Source organism: Apteryx mantelli, chromosome 4 (genome assembly GCF_036417845.1).
Source record: "Apteryx mantelli isolate bAptMan1 chromosome 4, bAptMan1.hap1, whole genome shotgun sequence".
NCBI classification, from domain to species: Eukaryota; Metazoa; Chordata; class Aves; order Apterygiformes; family Apterygidae; genus Apteryx; species Apteryx mantelli.
In genome coordinates this window covers 84445108-84452052 of record NC_089981.1, presented here as the reverse complement: position 1 = coordinate 84452052, position 6945 = coordinate 84445108, and the positions used below count along the sequence as shown (strand labels likewise).

At 48.2% G+C, this 6945-nt stretch overlaps 1 long non-coding RNA gene across 1 annotated transcript; it reads left to right on the top strand.

Annotated features, from left to right (window-relative positions):
• The first annotated feature begins 2145 nt into the window (after nucleotides 1-2145).
• On the top strand, nucleotides 2146-3532 carry LOC136992009 (uncharacterized). Its single transcript, XR_010884038.1, has 3 exons — nucleotides 2146-2690; nucleotides 2803-2947; nucleotides 3383-3532. It is a non-coding gene; the product is annotated as an uncharacterized lncRNA (long non-coding RNA).
• Nucleotides 3533-6945: the final 3413 nt, after the last annotated feature.

The following is a 6945-nucleotide window of genomic DNA, read 5'->3' as shown; positions in this document are numbered from 1 at the left end:
CCTTCTGCACGGACCCAAGGCTGCCACTCCACCCCCAGCCAGGTTCGTGGCTTCCTGGTTAGGAATGGGAGGTTTGGGTAGATTTTGGATAGCATCTCTGAGTGGTCGGGATCTACTCCTCTGCCTGAGGGTCTGGCACATGTCAGCTTGCCACTCGCGTCAGAAACACTGTGTCAGCACTAGGTGCTGGGGAGCAAACCTCAAAATTCAGCGGCAGGAAGGAGCCTGCTAACCTCAGTGCTCCTGGACGGAGGTGAAAGCTGCAGGGCTCCTGCCCTATCCACAGAGCAGCCCACTTGCCTGGGCAGGGAGATGCACAGGGTATGGTGACACGGTAATAAAAACCCTGCAATTCAAATAAATGCCATTCTTGGAGGAGTGAGGGGTGGATCCCACTGCTCCAGCCAGGGTGGTTGCTACCTTGCATTTGTACTCCCTGCACACCCTGCTGGGCTGCAGCTCTCCTGCGTGGGACAAGGCTTCTCCTGTTCAGGCCATCCGTGCTTTCAGGAGGTTGCCATGTCCCTGAAAAAGAGCAAAGCATTTTTGCTCAAGGTTATGCTTCAGTGTGACAACAGGAGAAGCTGCATAAATGACAGGTTTGCATAAAAAACAGGAAAGGTAGAGCCAGCCTGGAAAGGTCATTTTTTTGTTGTTGTTGTTCCTGGGCAGCTCACTTATGCGTTTCACAAAGGAGGCTTGGCCATGGCTGCAGTGATGAGCGTGGCAGGGCCAAATCCATGGGACATCTGGGGCTGGTTCTTCATGGCAATGATAGGTAAGAGACTCTGAGGTATGCTAATGGCATTATTGAGCTGTCTGTGAATTTTCATTACGTCCTCCGTGGATTTCTTGCTATCAGTGTGTGCGGCTGAGATGTGCATGCAGCCCTCCAGAATACTGATGAGTTCATGACATTAGTATTCAGTGCCAAAAGCCGGAGCTGTTAGACTAGGAATAATGGTGTGAAGAGGAGAACTGATAAATGATTAGGCTGTTTTATAATATTGGCAGCCCTCGTCCAGCTTTCTTGCAAAAGAGATTTAGTAAGTGCCAATTTACAGCCTTAGCATCATAAATTAGCAACTGGAGGATACGTGTGTTTAGGGTGCTGGGAATAGACAGGTTTCTCACTGGGGGATTTGCAGAGAGGGGAAACACCTGACTGGCAAGGGGCTGGAAAAATAAGCAAGCCATAGGGTCTTCTGTGTGCCTGTGCACATGTGGTTTCCATTAGCAGGGCACACAAACACCCACCCCTATTCAGCACAATGCTCGGCACAAAGTTAGCTTAAAATTAAGCTCAAGTTGAGGTGCTTTTGTTGAACTGGGGTCTAGCTACACGGTCACATGTTGCACTTTGGGCTAAGAGTGCAAGGGGGACTGCTGGCAGTTTGATGCATTCCAGATGTTTCAACTATGGGTGAAGTTGTCCCTTTGCCCTGTGAATTTGGGTGAAATCTCTGGGGACGGGGTTGCCCAAGGTGTTTGGTATAGAGGCAGGTGCAGCGTGCGCACTGAGGGTTACTGTGCAGGAGTGCCCTGCAGCTGCGGGAGCCACAAACACAGTTCATGGGTAAATTAATTTAAACAGGTGAACTACTTTGCTCTGGTTTGTTGTGTTTAACCGTCACTGCAGTCACTGGTTTATTTAGACCTCTGGATAAACAAAAGAAAAGCCCAGAGGCTAAACCAAAGAGATGTTTTCTGTCTAGTTTTCAAACAGAGCTGATTTGTAGCGGGCACAAAAATATGAATGAACAGTTATGCTTTTTGAAAATAAATTTAAGCCAACATTTGCAATAAATGCAGCAAATAACCTAGGCAACTTTTTCTGAGCAGTTTTTATGAGAACAATAGTGAAAAACAGCCTCTTTTTTATGATTAGCAGAAAATGGTTGCAAATGCTTCCTTGACACCAGAGGCAAAAGTGAAGCATCATGAATTAATATCTGCAAGGTGCCATTTTGAGGCCTCTGAGCTCAGCAGACCCGTAATAAAGGAAGGAGCTTTGATCATTACTTTGTTTGCAAAGCTCAAGGTAGGTAGCGGCTGGGGAGCAATCTCTGAAATTGTCTAGTTGTGGTAGATGTAATTGGGAGCAGGCAGGGTTTCCAGCAGCGTGGATTTGCTGCCTGTTGGTGGAGTAAGAAATGGAGAGAGGTGAGTCATGATATATATCACATACATCAGACATCCCTGACAGAGTGATCTGCACCACAGCAATTTTCTCTCAGCCAGACAATTATTACTTGTCAGGGTCAGCTGTTACCTGAAGGTCCCCAGTTATCAATTACTTAAGAGCATTCTCCTCAGCATTGATTATTTTATTAGTCCCCTGATGAATCCTCGTATTGACTCTCTGAGCTTTGGAGAGGAACGTCCGGTGGGTGTCAGCGAGTCTTTGCAAGCACCAGGTCACCTACTGCTGCTTCCCAGGAAGGAGGAGGTTCCCATGGATTATCATTCCTTTCCGTGGGGTCCGGAAGGAGCCCCCCAGCCCATCGCAGGGAGCTCGCGGCAGCCTCGTCCGTCTCCGTGTTCAGAGGCAACGCGCGATGCCGGGCAGGAGGAGGCGAGTGTGACTGTCCCCGGCCGAGCGCGGCGCAGCCCCGAACAGATGGCGCGGCGGAGCCGTGCCGTGGCCTCCGACAGCAAACACCAGGCCCCATTGTTTCCTGCGAAAAGAGGTGGGTGACACACAGGCAACTGTGGAAAATGTTCTCCAGACTGTGCTTGTGCAATGGATTAAAAAAAGAAAAAAAAACAAAAGGACTAGTTATTAATTTCCCTTTCCTGCAGGGATCGCGGAGCCAGCAGAGGAGACCTTCTGGAAGTGGGAGAAGCACATTGCAGTGAGATCTCTGGGTTCGCCTCGTTTTAACCCAGAGCATGGGCAGGATGGGTGCAGAGCAGGCCAGTGCCTGGGACCAGGCGTGAGGAGCAGGTGCATGAACACTGCGAATTCAGAGTGGCAGGTTTCCAGTTTGCTTCAAGATAATCTTGTGTTTTGCTGGGTGGGTTTTCCCAGTGTAATGGAGTTCCTCAGAGCAGCGAGAAAAACTCCAGCAGAGTGAAAATTTCTGAAATAGGGAAAAAGAGCACAACCACCAGAATAGGGAGTCAGTATTAAAAAAAAAAAAAAAAAGGAGAGAGAGAGAAAAGAGGAACTAGGAAACAGGGGTATGTTACACAGTATACAAGCCAACAAGCAATATCTGCAGGTCATCCATTCATCCGAGCCTTGGAGAGGACATAGGTCCTTGGGTTAAATTACAGCAGTCCCTCTTCCTCAGCCTCTATAATTTTGCCTCCAAATGCCCAGCAACAACAGTGACAAAAATAGTTTGCAAAATCTGACAAAAATCTTGATTTCCCAAAGGTTTGCCAAGCTCTGTTTCAAGCACAAATTGCTCTGGCTGTGATTCCCCCATTCAGCACTGACTGTCCAGCTGTTCCCTCCCTCCCTGCTCAGATGGAGAAGTATAAATGTTCGCTACTAATAGCCTCACCACCAGCCCTTCAAAACTGTTTTCCTAGCCGTATCCTTTGATTATTATTTTTATTCCTTTTTTCTGAGCGTGTTGTCTTTAAAGTGAGATTTTCTTTGGTTAGCAATAGCTCACAGTTAGTATTTCCTTTGGGGATGGAGGGCTGTGGAAAGGGAGCAGCGGGGGAGTGCTGAAAGCAGGCTCCCAGGGGACATCGCTGGCCTTTTTGGGAAGCCACAGCAGCCAGCAGGGCTCGTTCTTGGTGTGCAGCGAAGGCATCAGGCTCCCGTTCCGCCGCACGGATGTGGCATGGAGCAGCTTCAGCTCCTTCGGTCATTCTCTGTTTTTGCAGACAACAGACTAAACAGTCTACAGTGGGGCAATTACCTTAATAAAGATAATTTCAGCTTTGCTGGAGTGATTTAAAAGAGCTCACAGAAAACAGCGTTAAGCAGTGACTAATTTTTGTAATTTGTTTCTGGGAGTATTTATTAACTTGCTGAGCATTGGGGTGGGAGGTTGCAAAGCGGAAGGTTTGGCGCTGGAGTGAGTAAATTGGGGGATAAGCAGATATCCTCCCTGCTTTGAATAGCAGCTGATTATGTAGCTTGTTGCTGTGTTCATTCCCCCTGCGTTTTTTTTTTTTTCTTTTTTCTTTTTTGCCTTGGGATTCTGCCGACAGAGGAAACTACTGTCAGGCCACCTTGGACTTCAAACAAGCACGTTGGCTCGTGAAGGAGTAACACAGATGGAGAGGACGCTTTTGCTGCTGCACTCAACAGGCCAGCGGAGTTTTTCTGGCAGCATTGGTGATCCAACGAGACACCCTCAGAGTAGTCCCAGACCTAGCAAAAGGCGGGCGATCTGCCCCAGAACATGTGTTGCTGGATGCTAACAAGGCCAGGTCGCAGGGCTAGTGTATGGCACAGGGCACCTCCATGGTTCCTGCCTGGTTTGCTGCCTTTGCCACAGTGGCGTCCTGGCAAGGACCCTGTTGCTAATCCCAACAGGTAGATGAACTGTGTGCAGGTTTACATGCATGGCTTTTTAGATGTGGGACATCAAGGAGGGGAGAAACTTCTTCAGAAGTCCTCAGGTGCCTAAGTGACTAATGAACCTCAAGTGTACTGCTCGGGCTGGCACCCTTGACTGCAACAGCCTGTGGGCACTGCTGGAAATCATCGTCTGTATTTTTAGGCAACTGATGAGTCTAACAATCTGGCTGGGGTGCCTAAATCATGACCGAAAATAGAATTAGGTTCCTTAGCCGTACCAACATGATTCACCTCACCTAACCAAGCCAGCTAAAAGCCAAGAGTTTAGCTGAAGCAACTTGTCAAAGCTCTGCATGGCTTCTGATGAGAGGGTCGCACCCCTGGAAGGTGGTTCTTCCCTCCTCAGCACGGGTGTCCAGGGTAGGAGAGGCGTATTGCCTTCCAGAGAGGCTTCTCTCTGCCCTTTGGCTGCAGAGGGAGCCTTGGAGATTTCAGTTATCTGTAAGCTGGGTGTCTAGGCTAAGGCATGCAGCTTGTAGGTGGATAAAATTAGATAAAATGCATCTTCCACATAACACTTCCACAAGTTTTGCACTGCAATTTTTAAACAGTGCTGTATAAATAACACTGGAGAATGACACAACCCAGGTCTGCAAGGCATTAGTGCTCTCCGGCACGCTGTACATTTCACACTGAATGCTGTTAGCAGCAGAGAAAAAGGCAAGCCAGACCCTCTGATCTAAGCATGCTCAAGTTTTGGAAAGTTTGGATCTGGAGGAGGATCTGAAATTTCCTTTTGGCCTCTATCTTTACAAGGAGCCAAACTGTTCTGTCCAACATTGCTGAGCCTTGGAATAATTAACATTTCAATCCAAGCGCTGCAGCCCTGGGCCCACCTCTGCTCCGGACAAGCTTCAGATGAGTCATTCCGGTTTCCCTCTGCTCTGTGGATATGTGACACAGTAAAGCTGTGCAGAACTTTCCTTGACCTTAGTTTCTGTAGACTCTGTTGAGCCATCTGGGGTTACACAGAGTATTGCGCGGCCTTGGGTATAGGCCTGGGTTGTACTTACAGAACAGACATGGTGCAAAAAGTCCATACCAAGATGTAATCAGGCAGAATGGCTCCTGTAACGTTAGAGTTCACTTTGGGAGACACTGCGCTTAGAGGATGGCCACCTCATCAAATGTTACTGTATTGCTGTGGCTTCACCAATCACCACCCTGCAGCTGAGTCACGGTAATTAACTGTGTGTTTCACCTGTTCCACTCGAAAGTAAAACATATTTATTTAAACCGTCAGCATGAATTAATTTTATTTTGTAGGCAAAGAACACTAGGAGCGTGTGATGACTACCAGTGCTTACCCAAAGGACAGTATCTTCTAAGACTGCTCCTGCAAAGCCAGCAAAGCTCAGTCTAACCATGCCCTTAGAGGGCCCAGGTGATGTCTACTTTACCACCAACCTCTTTCCTGTGTTAGCTGGCAAGATTAAGAGAGTTTCAGAGAGCAATTTTAATTTTCAATATGTTCCTTACTATGTCCGTCAAAATACCTGTGGTGTTTGCATGCCTCCACAAATGCTGGGGACAGTGCCTGGAGGTTTTCACCTGGAAACCCATGTGCTGGTGTGCAGAGAGGGACATCTCCTGTGCAGCTTTTCTCTCGGTAGCTCCAGTCTTTCCGTGGGCTCAGTTTTGCAACACCCTGAATATCCTTCTGTCCCCATTTTTCCCGGTGTTGCTTTCAGCTGTTTGGCTTGTCTTGCTGCTGTGAGGGGTCTTGCCCCACATGCCATGAGAGACACCGCACAAGCCCTGGCGGTCACTCTTGACTGAGCAAGAGCGGCAAGGCCACAGTGCAGCAGTGATGGTGGTTTTGTATTTTATACTGGTATTAGTAAATCCCGGCTGGGGAATCCTGTATTTTTTCCAAGTGCTACAGGCTGACAGGAGGTGGGAAAGGCCCTGAGGGGAGGAACTGTTGTGTGTCCACCATGTGAAAGGGCTGTGAGGGTTGGGGGGAATAGCTGTGGCAGGAGGGTGTCCTGTGTACTTGTGTGCCTGACCAGGGCTGAATCCTTCTTCTTGCTGTTTTTCTTTAATTTAATATTCTTTGAAATAGGACTTTTCTTCCTAATGGGCCTAATATAAAACATACTCACTTGCTGCCTGTGGCAGGAGTCTCTGGCTCAGGCTGCTCTGCATGTCGCCGCTGAGTCTAATGCTGGGAAGGGTAATGACTCTGGGAAGTTTGACATTCAGATGACATATTGGGAATATTTACTGGGCAGGGTAAAGGGGATACATTATTTTGTTGCAGATGATTAGATCTGGTCTGGCTCATAACGCAGAACAATGCTTGCTGTTGGAGCGGGAGCTGGGCTGGATGCTGGAGGATGCTAATTTTTAGGAAATAAAAGTGGATCCTTTCTTGGTAGTGAGGGCAACTGGAGAGG